General features: G+C 35.2%; 1 protein-coding gene and 1 long non-coding RNA gene across 8 annotated transcripts in view; one reads left to right on the top strand and one right to left on the bottom strand.

Annotated features, from left to right (window-relative positions):
- Positions 1–24538, bottom strand: part of PCDH9 (protocadherin 9) — a 929699-nt gene that overhangs the window by 350544 nt on the left and 554617 nt on the right. The gene's annotated exons all lie outside the window — the stretch shown is intronic.
- On the top strand, positions 15435–19532 carry LOC118147884 (uncharacterized). The gene is made up of 6 exons (XR_004734584.3): positions 15435–15491; positions 15708–15782; positions 16703–16810; positions 17360–17451; positions 17617–17717; positions 18708–19532. It is a non-coding gene; the product is annotated as an uncharacterized LOC118147884 (long non-coding RNA).

Here is a 24538-nt window from a genome sequence, read left to right as displayed (position 1 = left end):
GGAGTAAATCTTTCCTTATCAAAAATAACATTGACTATAAATGAATTGAATTGTCCATTCAAAAGACATATAGTAGCTGAATGGAAAAATAAGATCCTATGATCTTTGCCTGCAATAAACACACTTCACCTATAAAGACATACCTAGACTAAAAATAAAGGGATTGGAAAAGACATTCTATGCAAATGGAAATCAAAAAAGAACAGAGTAGGAATACTTATATCAGACAAAATAAATTTAAAGACAAAAACTGTAAAAAGAGATACAGAAGATCATTATATAATGATAAAGGGGTAAATTCAGCAAGAGGATATTACAATTGTCCATATGTATACTCAGCACTGGAGCACCCAGATTTTTAAAACAAATATTATTATAGCTAAAGAAAGAAACAGGCCTCAATACAATAATTTATATTAATAAATATAAATTTATCCCAGGGATATAAGGATGGTTTAATATGCAAATTGCTCAACGTGAAGCTAGAGACTTCAACTCCCCACTTTCAACATTGAAAAGATCCTCCAGACAGGTAATCAACAAAGAGTACAGGCAATGGACTTAATATACCCTATAGACCAAATTGAACTTAATGTACACTATAGACAATTGGACTTAATGTACACTATACACCAAATGGGCCTAATAGATATTATACAATATTTCATCCAACAGCTACAGAATACACATTATTCTCCTCGGCACATGCATCATTATTCTCTAGGATAGGACATATGTCAGGCTACAAGACAAGTATTGAAAATTTAAAAAAATTCTAATTATATCAAGTATCTTTTCTGGCCACAATAGAATTAAACTAGAAATCAATAACAACTGGAATTTTGGAAACTATACACATACATGAAAATTAAATAATATATGCCTGAATGACCGAGGAAGAGTAAAGAAATTAAGAAGAAAATTTTTTATGTTCTTGAAACAAATAATTATGGAAACACAATATACCAAAACCTGTGGAATACAGCCAAAAAATACTTAAAGTAAAAAAATATATACTAAAAGTAAAGTTTGTAGGTATAAGTACCTGCAACAAAAAAGTAGAAAAGCTTCAAGTAAACAGCCCAACCTTGTATCTCAGAGAACAAGAAAAGAAAGACCAAACCGAACCCAAGTTAGTAGAAGAAAAAAAGGAATAAATGTCAGAGGAAAATAAATGACAAAAATACAATAGATAAATGAAACAAAACAAATGTTTTTTGAAGAAATAAAATCCACAAACCTTTAGCCAGACCAAAAAGAAAAGAGAGAAAACTCAAATCAATAAATTAGAGATGAAAAAGGAGAGATCACCACTGATATGACAGAATCAAAGGATCATAAAGGCTAAGATTAGCAACTATGTGCAATAGATTGGAAAACCTAGAGGAAATGGGTAACTTTCCAGACACACAACCTACTGAGATTGAACCGTGAAGAAATCCAAAATCTGAATATACCAATAACAAGTAACGAGAACAAAACTGTAATAAAGTAATAAAAAGTCTTGCAGCAAAGAAAAGCCTAAGATCCAATGACTTAACCATTGGATTTTTACCAAACATTTATTTAAAGAACTAATACCAATCCTACTGAAACTATTCCAAAAAATAGATGAGAAAGGAATGCTTCCAAACTCATTCTATGAGGCCAGTTTTACACTCAGTAAAATAGGATACAAAAGTAACACATAAAAATCAGCATCATTTATTTATGCCAAGAGCAAACAATCTGAAAAATAATCAAGAAATAATCCCATTTACAATAGCCACAAATAAAATAAAATACCTAGGATTTAACTTAACCAATGAATTGAAAGACCTCTTCAATGAAAACTTTAAAACATTGATAAAAGCAGTTGAAGATGACACATAAAGAGGAAAGATATTCTATGTTCCTGAATTGGAGAAATCAATATTGTTAAAATGTACATACTACCTAGAGTAATCTCCAGAGTCAGTGCAATCTCTAAAAAACAAAATCCAGTGACATTCTTCACGCACACAAAAAAAGATTCTAAAAAGTCCTAAAATTTATATGGAACCACAAATGACCCAAACCAATCCTGAGCAAAAACAACAAAACTGGAGGAATCACATTATCTGACTTCAAATTATACTAGAAAGCTATAGTAACTGAAATAGCACAGTACTGGTATGAAAACAGACACATATACCAATGGAACAGAATAGAGAACAAATGGAGAAACAAAATCGAGACACAAATCCATATATCCACAGTGAACTCATTTTTGACAAAGGTATCAAGAATATACCTTGAGGGAAAGGATAGTCTTTTCATTAAAAGTTGCCATGAAAACTGGATATCCAAATGCAGAAGAATATAACTAGATTTCTGTCTCTTGCTATATAAAAACATTAAATAAAAATGGATTAAAGACTTAAATCTAAGACCCCAAACCATGAAACTAATTAATAAAACACTGAGGAAATTCTCCTGGACAGTGGTATGGGCAAAAATTTCTTCATAATACCCTAGAGCACAGACAACCAAAGCAAAAATAGACAAATGAGATCACATCAAGTTAAAAAACTTCTTCACAGAAAAGGAAATAGATAACAAAGTGAAGAGATAATCTGCTGAATGAGAGAAAATATTGGCAAACAATCCATCTGACAAGGGATTAATAACCAGAATATATAAGGAGCTCAAACAAGTCAATAGGGGGATAAAACCTTATTAATTTAATTGGAAAATGGTCAAAAGATCTGAATAGACATTTCTCAAAAGAAGCCATACGGCCGGGCGCGATGGCTCAAGCCTATAATCCCAGCACTTTGGGAGGCTGAGGTAGGTGGATCACGAGGTCAAGAGATCGAGACCATCCTGGTCAACATGGTGAAACCTCGTGTCTACTAAAAAAAAAAAAAAAAAAAATACAAAAAATTAGCTGGGCATGGTGGCACAGACCTGTAATCCCAGCTACTCAGGAGGCTTAGGCAGGAGAATTGCTTGAACCCAGGAGGCGGAGGTTGCGGTGAGCCAGGATTGCTCCATTGCACTTTGTTTTTGTTTTTTGAGTAACAAGAGCAAAACTCCATCTCAAAAAAAAGAAGAAGAAGAAGACATACATGAGGCAAACAGGTAAATGAAAAGGTGCTCAATATCACTGATCAATCAGAGAAATGCACATCAAAACTTCAATGAGATATCAACTCACCCCAGTTAAAATGGCACTTTTCCACAAGGCCATAGCAAATGTTGGCAAGGTTGTAGAGAACAAGGAACACTCATATACTGTTGGTGGGATTGTAAATTAGTACAATTACTATGAAGAACAGTTTGGAGGTCCCTCAAAAAAGTAAAAGTAGAGCAACCATATGATCCAGCAATCCCTCTGCTAGGTATATACCCAAAAGAAAGACAATCAATATATCAAAGATATGTCTACACTCTATTCACAATAGCCAGGATCTGGAATCAACCTTAAGGTTCATTAGCACAAAAATGGGTAAAGAAAATGTGGTACATATACATAATGGAGTATTATTCAGATAAAAAAGAATAAGATCCCATCACTTGCAACAACATGGATGGAACTGGAGGTTATTGTGTTAAGTGAAATAAGCCAGGCACAGAAATACAAACTTCCAATGTTTTCACTTGTCTGTGGGAGCTAAAAATCAAAACATTAGAACTCATGGAGATAGAGTAGAAGAATGGTTACCAGAAGCTGGGAATGGTAGTAGTTGAGGAGGAGACATGGGGATAGTTTATGGGTACAAAAATATAGTTAGAAAAAATGAATATAATCTAGTATTTCATAGCACAACAGGGTGACTACAGTCAACAATAATTTATTGTATATTTTAGAATTACTGTAAGAGTATATTTGGATCATTTGTAACACAAATAAAGGATAAATATTTAAGGTGAGGAAGTCCTATTTACTCTGATGTGATTATTACACATTGTACGCCTGTATCGAAATCTCATGTACCCTATATATTCTTACTATGTACCCATAAAAATTAAAAATTAAAAAATAAAATACTGAAAATTCATTTGAGTTGACATAGAGAAAAAAAAAACAAACAGATAAGCTTTTCTTTGTTTTTGTTTTTTGATATTTTTGAGACAGACTCTCTCACTGTAACCCAAGCTGGAGTGCAGTGGCACAATCTCAGCTCATGCAGCCTGGACCTCCTGAGCTCAAGCAATCATCCCACTTTAGCCTCCCTGTAGCTGGGACTAAGGCACATGCCACCATACCCAGCTAATTTTTGGGCTTTTTTTTTTTGGTAGAGACAGGGTTTTGCTGTGTTGCCCAGGCTGGTCTCTTAACTCCTGAGCTCAAGCAATCCACCCACCTTGGCCTTCCAAAGTGCTAGGATTACAGGGGTGAGCCACCACACCCTGTGGCATTTTTAAAATAATTTTATTATTAAAATTATTAATAATAATTTGATTCGCTTTGATTCTGTAGAAGTGTTGATTGTCTCAAAGGATTTTCCTACCAATTAAATCCTGAAGGGTTTTCAACAATTGCATTCCTGCTCAGAATGTCTTCTTTTCTGGGAATTACAGAACAACAACAACAACAAAAATTGTAAAAGAAAATAAAGAATCACAGCCTGCATTTCAACCACGAAAACCAGTATTTAAGAGTGAGTACTGTCTGACAAACGGTAAAACTCTGTTTCTGATCATGAGTAAAATAAAATAAGGCCCAAAAGATCTGTATCGAATCAGGACTAGAAAGGAGGAAAGTGCTTTCCAGCATTTCTTTATTCTCACATGAGGAAAATATTTAAATATTAAGAATTTTATTATTTAAAATTCTTACCATTAAGGACTATTCAATGCAATGAAATGCTGAAAAAGGCAATTTTGGCTAGAATACTTTTCCACATAATCTTTTTAATGTGCTTTTTCTTCATATAAAGTCAATCCTTTAAAATATTTAGTTTAAATATATTTTAAAAATTATAATGTATGAATTAAATGTACTCTGTAAAATGATTTATCAAGGGAATATATAATTATAAAAAGTGTTAAGACACATAAGGCTCAGACAATATTAAAATCCCCAAAATTATAATTGTACAAGTTATTTCTTAAGCTTTGTCGATGAATAATTTGTTGCTATGGTAATTTGTAGGTACATTTTGACATAGCAAGAATGACGTCTTTAGCTGGAATCAAAAAACATCCTAAAATGTATTTACTCCTAATTGTGTTTAATGTCATATTACAATGATTAATCAGACTGAATGTCTTCACTTTCTGCTGTTTTAACTACAAGAAATGATCTCTCCTGTTTTTATCCTATTATAAGGATCGTTACAAAAATGGAAAACAATTAACACAGGGTTTAATGCCAGAGTGCTATAGAGCCGAAGTAATTGCACTCAAGGTCTGCTAACTTTTTAATCAGGCATTTGGTTGCAAGCTGCTCGCAATTGATTCTGAGAGAACTAACACTATCTGAAGAAGAAAGCAGGTGTGCCAGAAAAGCAGGCATGTTGGCAAAACAAATGAAATATTTTAAAAGGAAAAGCAAAAAAAAAAAAAAAAGCAAAACCAAAGCAAAATGCTTGTCAGCAGGCCACGTTCTTGGCTGAGCCTGCTTCTAACAAAGCCAGTGTGTGCACAAGCACTGGTGGAAGCACCACTGACCTACTACTGCTTTCAAAGTGTAGCACTCAAGCTTAGCATTGAGGAACCCTGTCCATCCCAATGTTAGTGAACTGAGTTAATTAACAGAGAAGGCTTGCAATTTCCAAATTCAGTAGAGTTAAGACACCATCAGAGGTTTCTGGAATTACATTCTAATTAGAAAAGTTTCCTTTTCTTCTCATTCAGGTTACTCTTTGAAAACAAATTTGTTCTCTCATAAAGGAGAAAAAAATCTGCAGTTTTCCTCTGAAAGCTAATTATTTCTTTTCTTTTCTTTCTTTAATAAGAGTCATTCTCCAGCTGTGAAAGTGATGCCTTCTAGGCATGTTGCACACATTTAAAGGTATACATGTTCCTTAAGAGCATTGGGCGCCATGAGGGTGGGGAGGGTGGTTAAGATGTCTTTTGAAAAGGGAACTGCTAAGAGTTAATACTCCTGGGAAAGTCCTTTATATTCACTAGAGAATATTCTGACAAGTAGAGGGATATTTATAAAATTCCAAGTTTGAAATTTTATGATGAGCTAGGTACACTGTTGATCTCTCTTTATACAGAAAGAGGAAACCAAATGAAAGATTTGGGTATTTACCTGGTGAATTCCAAGATGCTTGCTATTTCTTTCTTAAATCCCCAGAAGGAAATGAGAGCATTTGAACTTTTGAAAAAGAGTATAAAGCAGAAATAGCTCTCGAAGCAGAAGAGCAAGTCTCAGAGCAAAAGGAACAAGGAAAAGAAAACAACAGAAATGAGGTTCCTCAGACAAAAGCCTATGTACATTTTAATTACACCTATTTGCCTAGGCCACCAGGCAATCTGTATCAGAATTCATTAGCATGGCTCAGGGTCCAAAATGAGGTATATAGAGATCCGTGGATCTAAAACATTACAGCCAATTACATGAGTTTCTACTCCAGTTCCAGACAAGTTATGGAAGTCTCAGCTCCTGTGTGTGGCACCACTTTAGCTCCCAGGAAGCTCATTCTTAGTCTCTCCTACTGTAAACATTTCTCCCTGAGTCACCACAGCATCTGTGGTTTCTAGGTGAAGGCTAATACGAATAAAAGGGAGGTGCCTGGCATCTGGCCACCTGAACACAAAGTCGCTTAATCATATGGGAGTCTCTTCATTGCTATGATCTCAAGTATTTCAGGAAGAATGCCAAATGGAGAACAAAGAGACTGGCAGGCAAGGAGCTCCTTGGTGGCCTAGATTACGTCACAAACATAGTTGCTGCCAGTTAACATCAATGCTATTTCTGACTCCAAATGTGACTTTAAGCAAACTTCTCATTCTCTGTGCAGTAATTTACAAAAATTGGAAAGCCAGTATTGAAGCTATTCTTTGGAATCCAGCAAATCTGAATGAATGATGGGTGTGAGTGTATGTGCATATGTGAATTATATCTTAAGAACTCAAGGAAATAGATGTCATAATAGCCCCTCCAGCCGATGGAACAGGGAACGGCATCCTGCACTCCTGTGCATATTTATGGGTGTAAAGCATCAGCACTAACAAGAATTACCTGTTTATTACAATGTGCATTATTAGCCTAATGATTACTTTTTCAGACCCCGCCCATCAAAGAAATCTACAGTCCAGTCGGCCTTCTGTGTTCCAGGGTTCTACATCCTCAGACTTAACCAACTGCAGGTTGAAAATTCAGAAAATAAAATTGCTTTCAAAAATGACATGAAAGATAAAAATACAGTGTAACAACTACTTACATAGCATTTAAATTTTCCTGGTATACAAAATCTAGAGATGATTTAAAAAATATAGGAGGATGTGCCTAGGTTATATGCAAAAACAATGCCATTTTCTCTTATTATTTATTTATTTATTTATTTTTGAGATGAAATCTTGCTGTTGCCAGGCTGGAGTGCAGTGGTGTAATCTTGGCTCACTGTAACCTCCACCTCCCAGGTTCAAGCAATTCTCCTCCCTCAGCCTCCATAGTAGCTCTAACCTCAGGCATATGCCACGACATCCAGCTAATTCTTATATTTTTAGTAAAGATGAGGTTTCACCATGTTGGCCAGGATGGTCTTGAAGTTTTGACCTTGTTAACCACCCACCTGAGCCTCCCAAAGAGCTGGGATTACAGGTGTGAGCCACTGGGCCCTGCCAACAATGCCATTTTCTATCAGGGACTAAAACATCTGAAGATTTTGGCATCTGCTGGGGTCCTGAAATCAATTCCCTAATTGTATTAGTAAAACCTTGCTTTTGTTAGCTTTTGGTTGTTTGAATTTTTTGTGTTGAGTGGAAATAATGTATACAATAATCAGAAACACTATTACTTTGAGTTATGTTTAATTTGTAAGTAATTCTTACATCTCTTCTAATTTCCCCAGTTGAAATAAAAACACATTTATTTTAGATTAAGAGGTACCTTTAGCTTTTAAAGATTATTTATGTGTCTGTTGCAGGCTATTGCTTAAACTATAGAATAAACAATTCTTAAGGGTAATGTTTAGTCATGATCATTTATTGGTTAATTTACTTTTTATGTCCTTCCTCAATACTTTCATGAATGTATGTACATATAGTAATCAATTTTATCTTTTCTCTATAGCATTAACATGAGTTATCTTCAAATTTAAAATGCCAAAATCGTTATTTCTTACAAACACAATTTAAACACTCATTTGTTTATTCACAATGTTTTCTTAAACATGTCTCCATACATTCTGGATTCAGAATGTGCCACGTAATCAATGGGCTAAGTAAGTATGATGTTGTAATTTAATTGTTAGAATTATTTTCTGGATGGTACATTGTACTTTGCAATCTATGACTTCTCCTATCTGTTGAAATACTATGTTTATATTTAAGAGGAGGAAAAGATCAGAACAAACATTTTTAAAGCATTTATTGTTTTCTGGTGACTACATTAGATGTCTTATGCTTCAGATTGTATTAATCAAATTATGACTTAAAAATTGGTATCTTCTTTTTGCAAAGGACAAATTGTACTTCAAGATGTATAAAAACTAGCCTACTCCAAGTCATATTTTGTGGGTGCAACTGCCAGGACCAAATCCCTTGCTTATTTGCATGTACTTTCTCCATTTGCACAAAAGAAAACAACAAAACACACCAACAAAAAGCAAAGCCCAAATTATGATGAGAAAATTAACCCACATTAAAGAAATAATAATACTAACGAAATATATTAAATGTCCAATGCAATAGAAAATTGAGTCCTCTTCCATTAGTTTATAAGCACCATGTAGACAAGGTCATGTTTGTTTCACTGTCAAATATATAAATGTATCCCTAGCCTTAGAACAGAGCTCAATAAGTATTGACTGAATCATAGAATTTGTCTCAAAGGCTTATTTTGTGCATGCACTAGTCATCCAAAAAGAGGTAAAACACCATTAGACTCATCAGACTTGATAATAAGTCTCACCACATTTTACATCCTTGGGGAGGACCACTGCTCCAAGTCAGAATAACTTACAGAAAAACAACTGCTAAAATAGGCCTTGGAACATTTGAAACCAGATGCAGTTTAATGTGGTTTATCCCTCCACTTAAGTTGTGTGTGTGTATGTGTACTTGGTAGAAAAAGCAGAGAAGAGGTTTGCTTAGTCTTTAACAGGTTTTAATTTTCTTCTCTAGTTTTAGGGGACATGAATCCTGCTGCATTTTCCCTGAAAGACTTTTTAAACATTTTTTTTTTCTGTTATTGCTTCTGCCTATTCAACCTCCTTCCCGGATCTCTTAATTCTCTATATCTTCTGTTCTCAATTTAATGCCACCCATTAAATCATGAAAAATGTCATGTGACTTTTGTCACAAAGGTGAGCTAATTTGGGGTGCGTGTGTGTGTGTGTGTGTGTGTGTGTGTGTGTGTGTGTGTTAGTCTATTTTTAGCTAGGACTACTGCATGTACAAGTGGCCAAAACAAGTGAAGTATAACAAGTAACAGCAGAGTCGAAGATGACACTATTTAAGGTGTCATTGCTTTGCATGGCACTGAAATAAGCTTATTTACTGCTGGTGAATTCTAAGCTACACTACCTGAAAGTGGTAAGTATTTAAGTCTTTCCAATGTTTGGAGCCAAACGAATGCCTAAAATCCTTCTCCTTCTCTCTCCATCTTTTCCCTGAGTTGCATGTGATAAAATACCACAACACAGTCAAGTGAATCATAACCTGCTAGAACTTGAGGCACTGAAGAAGGATACTGGAGGAAAAGATGTCTTCCAGCCTCATGAAATTTCTGTGGAAATGTGAGACCATTTATTTTTTTCTAAATGCCTCAGCAACAGCTCTCACTCACCTGCAGAAGGAAGAGCTGTTCTGACCACTCACATTACATGGTATTGATATTTTTCAACAGTTTTTACCTTGAGTTTTCATTTTTGTCATCATTGACCTTATAATGAATCCCTGCACTGTCTGAGTAATAAGGCCGCAGTAGATAAGGTCCCCTGAGAATATGAAGGAAGAGGTATGTTTAGCAACTGATTACTGATGTGTCCAACTGATTATAGTGGCCAGTCTACTCATATATCTGATTTCAAATGCCCAAATCAATGTTAATAATTTTATTAAAACTTCTTTGCAGTAAAAATCAAACATTTTTGGTTGATGTTTTTCTTTAATTTTCAATTTGTAAGTGGAGCAGTAGTTTTAAGGTTACACAATACAAATATTCTAGTGATGCTTCTGGAAAAGCATCTAGCAACTTATTATTTACAATGTACTATTAGTAGTACATTATGAATTACTGAAATCTAAAACATAATTCATAAGGAATACAGAAAGAAAGTAGAAGTGAGGATATCAGTTTAAATATCATAATTTAACAATTTGATATTTGGAAACAAATGAGTTAAAATAATAAATCCCAGGTATGAATCTTTACATTTCATTTTCTTTTTAAGAATTTTGATTTGGTGACATGCTAGTTTAGCCAACAGCCATTATTATGCTGCCATTTCCTGTTTCCTTTATTAACTAAGAATATCATGATGACGAATCTTATTTCTTATAGAAAGTTAGCTGAGTATTTTCCTTTCCCTTGCTAGAACTGCAGAATTGAGATAATTCAGAAACCTGACACTCTGATATGAGTTCTAGTGCTAGGAGGATGAGTGTCCTTCACTTTGATCTTTGCTAACTTTAAGTGACACTTCTCCTTACCCCTCATCAGCTCTTCCCCAAAGCATCCTGTCTTTTCACAAGCTGTGAATGAGAACTCTGACTGGCAGCACCAATATTGTTTGCTGAGTAATAGTTGCTTTCAATGTGCAGCTTCAGGATAATTTACTAATTAAAATTGCTTTACCACTGAGAGGTCCCCTGAGGTATGCCCTTGTTTATCTGGATTAGACCATGAAATCATATTTGAATCAATCCTTAGACCATAATTTGCTGCTAATCCAATGAAAAGTTGGAAATAATATATGGATAAATTCACAAAATTTTATCGGCACATATGTAAAATTAGGTTGATCATAAACCATAAACACAAGCACAGATAAACAATCTGAAACAGGAAGACAAAGCCTATATGTGGAGCAATGGAACTATATGACGAACCTTTAAATATGCTACTGATAAAGAGTGAAGAGTAAACTTTAAAGAAACTGCATTTTCTAGTCAATTTGTATGTATAATCATAAAGTTCTGGAGTTATAATATCATAGCCTTTGGGCCTTCATTAACATATCCATGCTTTACAAAATCATCACTCAAAGAAACCAATAAAATAACTTAGGCTGACTTTCCCACAGTTTAATATTGTGACATACTCAGATTCTCAGTGTTACATTTGTTTGAAGTTGTGACATCATGAAAAATTATTGTTTGTGAGTACCTGTGTATGTGTGTGTGTGTGTTAGGAAGTGAGGATAAGAAAGACTCAGTAACTTTGATTGCTTCAGTGTAGCTGGCAACATTGAAAGAAAATGTCAAGCATATAAAAGATGAGAACATAAAGAATGTCACATAAGGCTGGGCTCAGTGGCTCACGCCCGTAATACTAGCACTTTGGGAGGCCAAGGTGGGCAGATCACCTAAGGTCGGGAGTTCAAGACCAGCCTGACCAACATGGAGAAACCCCATCACTACTAAAAATAAAAAATTATCCGGGAGTGGTGGCACACGTCTGTAATCCCAGATACTTGAGAGACTGAGGCAGGAGAATCACTTGAACCCAGGAGGTGGCGGTTGCAGTGAGCCAAGATCGCATCACTGCACTCCAGCCTGGGCAGTAAGAGTTAAACTGTCTCAAAATAAAATGTCATATGAATGATTCAAAATCAGTATAAAAAATAAAACTTAAATATCAAACAGCTAAACAATTCTTCCTATTTATATTAATTGTCCAAGACATTGAATATCCAGTATCCAACGTAAAAACCATCATGGAGCAGATTCTCAGAAAGATTTGAAGAACTATGTGGGGAAAGGATGGATGGGCAAATGAAGGAAGAATGGGTAACATAAAGAGTTGGTGGTGTAGGGTTCTGGTCTGTTTTATTCATAGTTAATAACTCCCGTTCAGGGCAAATAAGAGAAGACAAGAAAGTAAGGCCTGAATATTTCAGTTTTAAAACATGGTATGTTATAAGATAATTGGTAATTAAAATCATAAGAAAGTGAATGAGTAGATAAGACTTAATATTTTTGTATTGAAACACTTCTATCATAGATTTCTAGTTGTCTGTATTATTTTCTATAACTATGCAATAACAAGAGTTCCCTTATAATTTTAAAAAGAAATAACGGTGTAGATATGTAAATGACAACTCAATAACACATTGTCTTACTTCTTTCCCAATTAAGGGGATGAAAAAATAGTCTCTATAGGAGAATCGTAACACAGCCTACTTGATGTAAGGGGAGATAAACAAAAATACAAGTAAATTGTCATGTTTAGGTTGTCGACTTAATGATAATTGGCTCATGATATTTCACAAGTGTTTGGGGGCAGATTTCTCATTTACTCTATTTATAAGATTGATGTCCTGGATACTTAAAATCAAAAGTGTATGTTTATCCAAAGCAAAATAAAAGAAGTTCCTTTCACCATTAATATTTATTCTGCAGCTTAAATGCAGCAGGATTCTTCCAAATATCAGAGCAAAAAAACCTGGGCAGAACATGACAGCCTAAGAGAAAAATAATGCTGAATTAGCACTTTCTGAGAAGGCCTTAGGGAATACACATATATTATCTTTTGTAGTCAGTGACAAAAAGAGATTTGAGAAATAAACATGAGGGTTTTTATGACTATGAAATAAATATATTTTCTAACATAGAAAAGTGACCTATGCTCTAAAATAATACTAATTATATTTTCAAAGAGATGGATGTCTTTATGTGTTTATCTGCATATACCTTGAAACTAATGACCTGTAAATTACTATGGTATCTCCTGACATGTGAACTAGACACATGTAGAGATTCTAGATATATAAATTAATCTTTACTCTAGTTAATCTTTACTTTTTCAAAATCCAAATATCCTAAGTCTCTTTCAAATATAAGGTTCACTCAGATTTATTCTGTAATTCATAATTTCCTCTTGTGAATAAGAGATGTATACATGCCTTGAAGGTTTCATGGAATCCTTTTCAGATAGAGCCTGATCTCAAATGAGGCATATGTTAAATCTTCTTACACAAGGCCAGGCTCTCATCTTCCTCTGCACCCCACAGTGCTCATTCAAGTGAACAGTCATCTTTGAAGGCAATTGGAGCTTCTTGCTTGGCTGAGCATCATGGAGCTTGGAGGAAGATAAAAAAGGAACTACAGACTTTTAACTAGAATTCTGCTAGCAGGACACACTGAAACCAGCCTGCCAGACCACTATGGGATAAGTGTACTTGCCCTTTAGCCATATACAAAGTGTGATATATATCAATTGGCCTACAATAGTTTCTATCTAACAAATAAGAAAAGTATTTCCAATCATATCCAAGATTCATTTTATTGAAATTCTCTTCTGAAAAATTTGCCTGACTACTTAAATAATTATGCTATTTACACTCTGTATAAATTTATCTGTCTTGGGATATGTACAAATAAGACACTCACTTTATTAGTTTTCCTTAAAATAGCTTATAGCAATGTCATCAGGTTAAGAGAGCATTAATAGCAGTTTGTTATGACTTCCAGGAAAGCTGGAGGTTGAACATGGACACTCTTGTATCATAATCAGCAATTTTCACATCTCTTCCCAAACAGCAATGTGCCTTTTTTGTTCAAAACAAATATTCAAACACCTCACCCAATACTAATGAATATGAATGAGGATTAAGGAGTTGTTCACATGATTCTGATACATAATTAAGTTTAGAAAGCACTGTAGACAACAGCTTACTTGCAACAGTATGAATCCTAGAAACTTACATGAATTCAAGACAAAAATTCACAGCTTATTTTCTAAAAAAGGAAAATGTGACTTATTTCTCCTTTAAACTAAGATCTATATTCTCCATGGACAATAAACTCCTTAGAGAAACATTCATAGTTTAAACATTTTTAGCTTGTATGTGTCCACTCTATGGACACACCTATCCTGCCATCCCTACATAATAAAAGGTAGTCTGTTTATACAAACTTTGAAGCCCTCAGTGAAAAAAACCTGGCTTAACAGTCAACATTGTACTCTTATTAATTTCCTATACCAATAATATCATTTTGCCAAACTAGAATGCTAAGGATATTTCTTTCTTTACTTTTTTAAGTTGGAGTGTCACTCCTGTCGCTCCTGCCAGAAGGCAGAGGTGCAATCTTGGCTCACTACAACTTCCACCTCCCAGGTTCAAACAATTCTCCTGCCTCAGCCTCCCAAGTAGCTGGAATGACAGGGGCCCACCACCACACCCACCTAATTTTTGTATTTTTAATATAGACAGGGTCTCACCATATTGGAAAGGCTGGTCTTGAACTCCTGACCTCAGGTGATCCACCCACCTCCGCCTCCCAAAGTGCTGGGATTACAGGAGTGAGCCACACTGCACCCGACCAGAAGGCTAAGAACATTCCATATTTAACTAAACCTATGCTTTTTCCCTTATTGTTTTCTTACCCTATCAGGTACACATATTGCCCAACTTTCTGACCAAATCCTGTTAGTTCATGACGGGCCATCTCAAATTCTTCCTGAACAAAGAGGACTTCCTTGATACCTCCATTATGTATTGTTTCTGTGACTTATTAACTTGCTTTGCTTTTCCTATGATATGATTTTGTAATATATCTCCGTGGCACCTGATGTAGTCATGTAGTCTATTTTTTAATCTGGTTATCTTATATCCTCTGCGGTCCTCTGCATGTGCTTTCCCATTGTATGAGCTCCATATTATTTTTAAATTTAATTATTGAGTTTTTTTTTAGACTAACATTTGCATCCTTCATGGAAGAGCAAATACACACTGGAAAGATTAGTTTACTTATGGTTTTGAGCAATATTAGATTAGGGTAGGAAATTATTCTTCACTAAGGGTAAGTAATGAAATGATTTTCTAAAACAATCCACTAAAGAGAGACATAGACAGGATCCAAATAGCCTCAAATACTCAAGTCAAAGATTTCTCCTTCAGGCCCATTTTTGAGACCTTGGGTGAAACTCAGGAGGTTACAGCTGACTTAGAGGCCTGAAGCAAGTGCACAGATACTGTTGCAAATGAATCCAAGGCTAAGAACTGAGCACGCCACTGTGTGTGAGTGCAGGAGCCGTGACCAGAAGCCAGCCTTAGTCAAAACCAAGGACTGGTAGTCATGGCAACAGGGGCACATCCAGAAGTCAGAGCCGGAAAACAGAGCAGGTCAAATGTGGAACTGGCTTTTGGCTAGAGTGGAGAGGTGATGCCAGAAGACCAGACAAGGTAGAGGGCCCAGGGACACTCCATAGTGCCCAGGCAGCAAGGGAAGTCCTGGTGTCCAGGCCAGATGGCATTCTGCTGGATGTCTGGTCACGATTCCAGCTGGCTCAAAGTACCAGTCGGTCCTCATGCCACAGATTCCTCTACCTGGCTCTGATATTCTGTTTTTTTTTTTTTTTTTTTTTTTTTTTTTTTTTTTTCTTTCTCCCCATAATTCAGATGCCCTCAAAGCAGCCTCATGAAGCTATTTTGCCAGAAGCTCTGTAAGGTGACCGGATTGTAGAAATGCCAGAGGTAAGTTAAAAGACAGGTTTTTCTCTTTAAACTACCTAAAAGGAGACAATAAATATTTCAGTATCATAACAAAACAGTCCAAGAATTTTGTTGCACTATCCTGGGCAATTCCAGATGAGTTTCCAGAAGGATTCTTGTTCAATGTGTCAGAAATACTGTATTGTTAATAATACTGATTCAAAATAGACTATTGTGAGAATCAGAGATTTTCACCTTCCATTAACTATTTCCATATAATGGCTGACATTTATTGATACTGCTTTGACTTGCTATATTTGAGGTATCAGGCAAAAGTATTTGAATATATAAAATATATTAACAGTTGTATTTGGCTTACCAACTCTCTGAAGTAGGTTATTTTATCACTCTCCTCCTCTTCTATATTTAAGTAAAATAAAACCTAGATACTTCTGTACCAAATAAATATGGCATTAAGACATAAAAAAGGAATCTGTAATGCTAGCCTTAGATTTGAAATAGAAATAATTTATTTAGGGACAACACATTTTAGAACTTGTAGGGTCATTGTCAGTACATTTAATCTAAAAATGTAAACAGAGCGTGTTGAGAAAAGAAAGGGAGATAAAAAATCTGGTGATATAGATCTAAGAGTGGACACAAAATGCCTGTGCCTAAGATAGTCCCTGGTTTGAGGATTATGGAAGATGGAAGGGACGGAAGGCTGGAAGGAGAGAGGCATGGAGAGAAAGGAAGTTAGTTGAGAGTGTGTCATCCCTGTGGAAGCTCTTTCCAATCACAAATATGGTGGTTTATTGTTTATGGGAATCTTGTTATTTCTAAACATTTGGATATTTTAGAAAACATCCATAGTAATGTAAATATAAATATGCTGAAATAAAATTTTATAGAATGGATGTTTACAAAATCTTAAAATTTTATTTCCTTATTTGTTCTCTCAGTGCCTTTTGGGAATCTATTGAAATCCCTGCAGCATTATGCAAATGAGCACAGAAAACTGCAAGTAATACACCTAGACCCACGGACCTAGTGGAGCTGATGAATCATAGGTTAAGAACTCCAAATTTATCATGTTTTATTACTTAGTAGCTTTTATAACTCCTTTTGAATTATGAAATCTTTCTAGGCTCTGTCTAGATGGCCATAATTGAACTTGATTTTTGTTGCCATAGAGGACCACCATCATTTTACTCCCCTAAATACATAATTTATTCCTGACATCTAAAATATACATCTAGTGCTATGCACAGCATTGCGTTATACATTACTATACCTCCCCAATATAATTTGAAGTCAACCTATACTTAGCTTCACAACAAAATCAATCTTAATAAGTATTTGTCTATGTAATATTAACTAAGTATTGGGGAAAAAAACCCTTCAAATGTGGTCATGAAGCATAGATTTAAATAACTGTAATTTAAGCTTGTTCTAAAGATTTATGACCAATAGCAAATACAAAGAAATATGTATTTCTTTGTAAATCTAATTTTACAGTGGAATAAGCATAATGAGTAAAATCCACTGAATGATTTGAAACAATATGAGCTTTGGGAGCTTGGGAATTAAATTACTTATTTGTTTCTCTGTCTCTTTAGATTCTACAGTTTTAATTCCTAGTGCCCCAAACTGAGTAAGGCAGATTAGTGTGATCATTTTTCTGTCTCTTCCTTTAGGACAGTTTGAAAAGGTGAGTGACAAATATATAACCAAAACATTGGCAAACCTTTCTTATAATTAAAGGCATGGCATTTTTGATGGCATACAAAAATTTGTCAACAAATTTCATATTCAGTCACTTTTTTCTGAGAGTTTTTCTAACCTTTCTTTCCCATTAATCTCTCCTACTCTTTAGGAGCCCAAATGCCACAACATTTTGTTTTGTTCATCAGTGCCACATCTGTAATGGCACCTAAAAAATGCTCTCTACTGAAGGACCCTGACCCTGAAATACTGGTATATCTTTTATTACTGTCATCCAAACTTCATTCATAAGAGGATTCACTCATTCTTCATTTATTCACTGGAAAGCTAAGCAATCTAAATAGCCCAGTTGTTTGATTTAAGCAATTCATAGTGAGATATAAATTTCTTGGTGAAATATACATAGTAATATGCAGTTGTGATAGAGACAGCCCTGTAAAAATTTCAAGAGAATCTGGCTTTCATCGGTGAAAATTTGTGGAGCAACTTATTATTGAAAATCATTTCTTCTCTGAAGAATCTCTCTTTCACTTCTTTGCAAAGATACATGTTGCAAAGATATATGCAAATATATAGATTTAGTATGCATAAATCAGCTCATTATAATACAGAGGTATTTGTATTCTTAGCCCCAATTATTTTTAAATCTAGAGTTTTTAACAGGTTTTACTCTTTCATAGTAATATTATGGTCTCAGTTTTGTTTTTAATTATTTCTACTCCATTGTTTTAGGATAACTAATTTGACAGATATAAAATTTTCATACTCTCTAGGAAAATATTTCACCTAAATATGAGATTTATTTAATCTCATGTTGCATTTGGCTTTAAATTTGACTTAACCTAACTGAATCTATTTTAATTGTTTTACATCTTACAATACGCAAATGCCGTATCTACATATGCTCTTGTGCATCTACGGCTACATAATGAATTTTGTTTCCAGGGTTTCACCTAGAGAGATAAAATTTAGTTCCTAGTTGGTCTGAGACATAAACAATAAAGATGTAAAGATAACACTGCCTATCTCTTCATTTCTGTCTCTCCATATCTATTGTTTTCTTTAAGAAATATCTCACAGTAACTTTCCAACCTCAGCAAACAAGTATGAAAACTCAAGTTGTTTTCACTCTGAAAATGAACCAGTTTCCAGCCATTGTGTTTTATGTCGGAACTGTCTAACTTAAATTGCATGTCCTTGGGGCAGAGAGCAGCTTTCTATTTTTTTTTTTTTTTTTAACAGAGCCAAGAATCCTGTCACTGTTCTACAAAACAATAAATAATGAAGTAAATTGAAGATGTGTGAATTGTGCCAGCTTGACAGAAAATTGAGCCAATGTTCTCGGAGGTGTTACAACATTATTTCCCAACAAGCAGCCGGAGCCTCTCTTCAGAACCTCAGATACCTAAACCGGAATGGAGGATAAGAAAGTGGAAGTAAAGACAAAAGAGAATATTTATTTGGGATTAATTTGTAGTTACCTACTTGAGCTGACAGACCTGTACTAAAGAGACAAAGGAAATGATGGCTCCTTTAACCATCAGGCATATTGTATGAACATCATTCTCTTTCATTCCACATTGGGAAAAACAAATCCTTTCCCCACATTTGACTTTGTGTATAAAGTGTGTTAATAAAACTAAATGTGTGTTTACAAATGTGTTTTAATAAAAAGTAATGTATCTAATAAAACTAAACATAGGTGATCATATTTGTTCAAAAATTCTTGGTTTTTCTTGTAAACAAGGCATAAAGAGCTTTGTGCACTTCAGTCTCCACCAAAAGGTACCTTCTATCTTTTGGTAGAGGTACCTTTTGTTAGTTTATATATAGAGGAAGAGGACTTCGTTGAACACTATATATAAACTAACTATGGTCCTCTAGCTCCTCCACAAAGTCACTCTTCCTCTATTCTGTGTTGTTTTCCTTATCAAATTCACCCCATCTGAAATTATGTACTCAGTTCTTTTTTTAAAAAATTGTATCACATTATGAGCATATATATTTCTGTGAGGGAAATGTCTTTGTATTGTTTTGCTAGCACCTAATAAAATTCTGCAACATAGTGGATTTCAGTCAATATTTGTAGAAAAGTAAAAGAAATACAACTTTAAAATAAACTAAGTGGTGGCGGGGCATGGTGGCTCACGCTTGTAATGCCAGCATTTTGGGAGGCCAAGGTGGGTGGATCACGAGGGTCAGGAGACTGACACTATCCTGGTTAACACAGTGAAACCTCGGCTCTACTAAAAATACAAAAAATAATTAGCCAGGCATGGTGGTGTGCGCCTGTAGTCCCAGCTACTCAGGAGGCTGAGACAGTACAATTGCTTGAACCCAGGAGGTGGAGGTTGTAGTGAGCCAAGACTGCACCACTGCACTCCAGCCTGGTGACAGAGCAAGACTCCATCTCAAAAAGAAAAAAAGTAAAAACAAAAATAAATAAACTAAGTGTCTTAAGTAATCACTACTTTGGTAACCATAATAGAATGTCAGTAATATCACCAATATCAATGAGATATCCCTTATAAAAAATATGTCACAGAGTATTTAGTCAATATATGTTGAAAGAAAAAAAAATTGAGAATTGAGATAAAAGCTGTATGAACAGCATCATCTTAATTATAAATTGTGATCCCAAAATTTAAAGAAACATCTTTTGAAATACAGAAACTTACCAACTTGGTGGCTTGTAGTTTTTAAAAAGTATGTATATCTGTATATTTATACTTTACAGCAGATGATTGGTACTCAGTTAAATGAGAAGAGGAAGAAAAGTGTTACAAAAGATGAAAATTGTAGAACACTAAAACATAAAAACATATTCTACCTAATTTTGCCTGTTTCTTACATTCACAGGTACTGATGAAATATCTAGAAAAACTTCACATTATGTATTTCTATGATTTCCATAGGTTATGGATTGAATTGCCTTCCCCTAGTCCTAACCCCTCGTACCTGTGAGATGTGAACTTAGTTGGTAATAGAGACTTTGCAGATGATTAAATAAAGATACGATCATTAGGGTAGGCCCTTATCTAACATGCCCATGTTCTTATTTTTAAAAAAAGGTAGGGGGAGTTGGGTATTATGGTTTGGCTGTGTCTTCACCCAAATCTCATTTTGAAATGTAGCTCCACAAGTTATGGAGGGACCTGGTGGGAGGTAATTGAATCATTCGGTGTGTTTTTCCCATGCTGTTCTTGTGATAGTGATATGTCTCAAGAGATCTGATGGTTTTGTAAAGTGCGGTTCCCTTGCACATGCTCTCATGCCATCTGCCATGTATGATGTCACTTTGCTTCTCCTTTGCCTTCTGCCATGATATTGAGACTCCCCAGCCATGTAGAACTGAGTCCATTAAACCTCTTTTTCTTTATAAATTACCCAGTCTTTGATATTTCTTCATAGCAGCATGAAAATGGAATAATACAGTAAATTGGTACTGGTAGAGCAGGGTAATGCTATATGGATACCTGAAGTATGGAAGCAACTTTGGAACTGGGTAACAGGCAGAGGTTGGAACAGTTTGGAAAGATCAGAAGAAGACAGAAAATTGTGGGAAAGTTTGGAACTTCCTAGAGACTTATTGAATGGCTTTGACCAAAATGCTCACAGTGATACAGATAATGAAGTCCAGGCTGAGGTGTTCTCAGATAGAGATGAGGAACTTACTGGGAGCTGGGATTAAGGTAACTCTTGCTATGTTTAAGCAAAGAGACTGGTGGCATTTTGCCCCTGCCCTAGAAATCTGTCAAATTTTGAACTTGAGAGAATTGATTCAGGGTATCTGGCACAAGAAATTTCTAAGCAGTAAAGCATTCAAGAGGTGATTGAAGTGCTCTTAAAAGCATTCAGTTTTATATATTCAAAAAGATATGGAACTTTGGATTGAAACTTATGTTTAAAGGAAAAGCAGAGCATAAAAGTTTGTAAAATTAGCAGCCGGACAATACAATAGAAAAGAAAAACCCATTTTCTGAGCAGAAACTTAATCTGGCTGCAGATATTTACATAAATAATGAGGAGGCAAGTGTTAATCGCCAAAATAATGGGGAAAATATTGCCAGGGCATGTTTGGGGTTATCACAGCAGCCCCTGCCATCATAGGCCTGGAGACCTAGGAGGAAGAAAATGGTTTTATGAGCGGAGTCCAAAGTCTTGCTGCTATGTGCAGTCTTGGGACTTGGTTCCCTTTGTCCCAGCCATGGCTAAAACAGGAAAACATACAGCTCAGGCTGTGGCTTCAGAGGTACAAGCCCCAGACCTTAGCAGCTTACACATGGCATTGGGCCTGTAGGTCCACAGAAGTCAAGAACTGAGGTTTAAGAATCTCCATCTAGATTTCACAGGATGTATGGAAATGCCTTGATGGTTAATTGGCCAGGAAGTGGTGTGCTGCAGGGGAAGAGCCCTCATGGAGAAACTTTGCTAAGACAGTGTATAAGGAAAATGTGGAGTGGGAGCCCCCATACAGAGTCTCCACTGGGGCACTGTCTAATGAAGCTGAGAAGCGGGCCACCATCCTCCAGACCCCAGAATGAGCTTACACCATGTGCCTGAAAAAGCAGCAGACATTCACCATTAGCCTGTGAAAGCAGCTGGGGGTGGGGGGCGGGGTGTACCCTTCAAAGCTACAGGGGCAGAGCTGCTGAAGACCATGAAAACACACCTCTTGCATCAGTGTTACCTGCATGTAAGACATGCAGTCAAAGGAGATCATTTGGGCACTTTTAGATTTGATTGTCCTGATGGATTTCAGACTTGCATGGGACTTATAGCCCCTTCATTTTGGCCAATCTCTCCCCTTTGGAACAGGTGTATTTACTCAATGCCTGTGCTCCCATTGTATCTAGGAAGTACTATTAACTAACTTGCTTTGATTTTACAGGCTCATAGGTGGAAGGGACTTGCCTTGTCTCAAATGAGACTTTGGAATGTGGACTTTTGAGTATATGCTGAAATGAGTGAACACTTTGGGGGGCTGTTGGGAAGGCATGATTGCTTTTGAAATGTAAGGACATGAGATTTGAAAGGAATCAGGGGCAAAATGATGTGGCTCTGCTGTGTCTCCACCCAAATCTTATCCTGAATTTTAACTCCCATAATTTCCACGTATCATGGGAGGGACCTGGTGGGAGGTAACTGAATCATGGGGGTGGGGTTTTCCATGCTGTTCTCCTAATAGTGAATTTGTCTCATAAGATCTGATGGTTTTATAAAGGGAAGTTCCCCTACACATGCTCTGTTACTTGCTGCCATGTAAAACATACTTTTGCTTCTCCTTCATTCCTTCTTTACCTTCTTCCATGATTCTGAGGTTTCCCCAGCCATGTGGAGCTATTAGTTCATTAAACCTCTTTTTCTTATAAGTTACCTAGTTATGGATATTTCTCCATAGCAGTATGAAAATGAACTAATATATTGGGACACAGAGACAGACACACAGAGATATGCACAGAGGAAAGGTGATGTGAGTGCACAGAAAGAATACCACCTACAACCAGGGAATGTCTGAGGCTACCAGAAGCTGGCGCAGAGGCAGGGAACAGATTCTCCCTCACAGACCACAGAAGGCAGCAACTCTGTGGACACATTGATTTCTGACTTATAGCATCCAGAACTATAAAACAATACATTTTTGTTGTTTAAGATGCCCAAACTTGGTACTTTGTTATGGTAGTTCTGGCAAACAAACATACCTTTTTTTCTCAATTTCAATGACTGAAGTCACTACATAGACCCAATATCTAGATGTTGGCACAATTAAGTGACGTTATATTCCACAGCATTCATTCAAGCAATTAACAGTATTTAGTAACATTTAATTCAATTATTTACTTAAATAATTATATTTTTGCAATTAATTTGTCTTCCTTGTATCAGTCATTCTCTAGCTACAAAATTAGTTTATGATATCATTGTATTGCTACCAACACATTTAGGAAATTGTAATAGGGCCTAAAATTTGCAAATATTATTTTTAATTTTATTTACACATTATACAAAATTTAGTATTAATATGTTTATTCACATAAAGTGGGGAGTTAACATAATTTTTGAATCCCCTTCAAATATCAGATAACAGATTTTCCTACCATCAAACTAGATGTTTAATAAAAATAATATAGATGACATTTTAAAAAATCAATGGAGTTAATTTGGGAAGAGTGATTTACCAATCTGTACTTATAGCCATAATAAGTGAATATTTTAAATAAACCTTGTCTGATTAAAGTATGAAAGGAATTTTCACTTTTATTTTGCTTTAACCTTAAAGACATATTCTGTTTTGACTTTTCATAGTATAAACTGAAGAAAGAAATTTATATTGATAGCATTTATGCACATAGAGATAATTTACACTTTATATTGTATTGTGTAAAAAAACTGACTTTACATGAAAATCAAATAGGAGAGTTTAAAACTAATGTAAATGATATCTGTGAGGAAACTATTTCTTAACTTGTGCTGTACTCTGGAATTATAGAGCCTACAGAAAACCTTCCATTCGTAGTTTTTTCTCTACATCTTATAAAATTGAAATTAGAGCTTTTCACAAAATGGGAGGTCCATCGAAGCAATATAAAAGCAATAAGAATTAGAACATAGAGAAATATTTTTTTATCTACTTTATGGCAATTATTGATATTTAAGTTTAACTTGAACATCTGTTAGAATAAATTCATGCCTTTAGTGTAATTCAGCTTAATTTAATTAGTATTCATTTGATTTCTCTAAAATACTCTAAACATTACAGATTAAAACTCCATAAACAGATTTCCTATTATGTATATATGAAAATCCACATTGAGTTTAGATGTAAAAGTATTTATGCTTCTGATGGAATGAAGAGAACTACCATTAAATTTACTTTTCCAGAAATATATCTGAGTATGTTTCATTTTAAATCAGTCCTGATAATCTTTTAATGTAAATAATGTCATGATTTGTGTTTTTAATATATGAGCCCAAGCATGTTTGTGGAGTTGGTTTAGTCTTACTTGAAAACTAGTTAGGGATTTGTGAGAATAAGAAATTTAAAATTTTGATGCCTCAGATTCCTTAACTGT

The sequence above is a fragment of the Callithrix jacchus genome, chromosome 1, assembly GCF_049354715.1.
Source record: "Callithrix jacchus isolate 240 chromosome 1, calJac240_pri, whole genome shotgun sequence".
Lineage (NCBI taxonomy): Eukaryota > Metazoa > Chordata > Mammalia > Primates > Cebidae > Callithrix > Callithrix jacchus.
The sequence above is the reverse complement of the archived record's forward strand: the minus strand, read 5'-3'. Positions and strand labels throughout refer to the sequence as shown.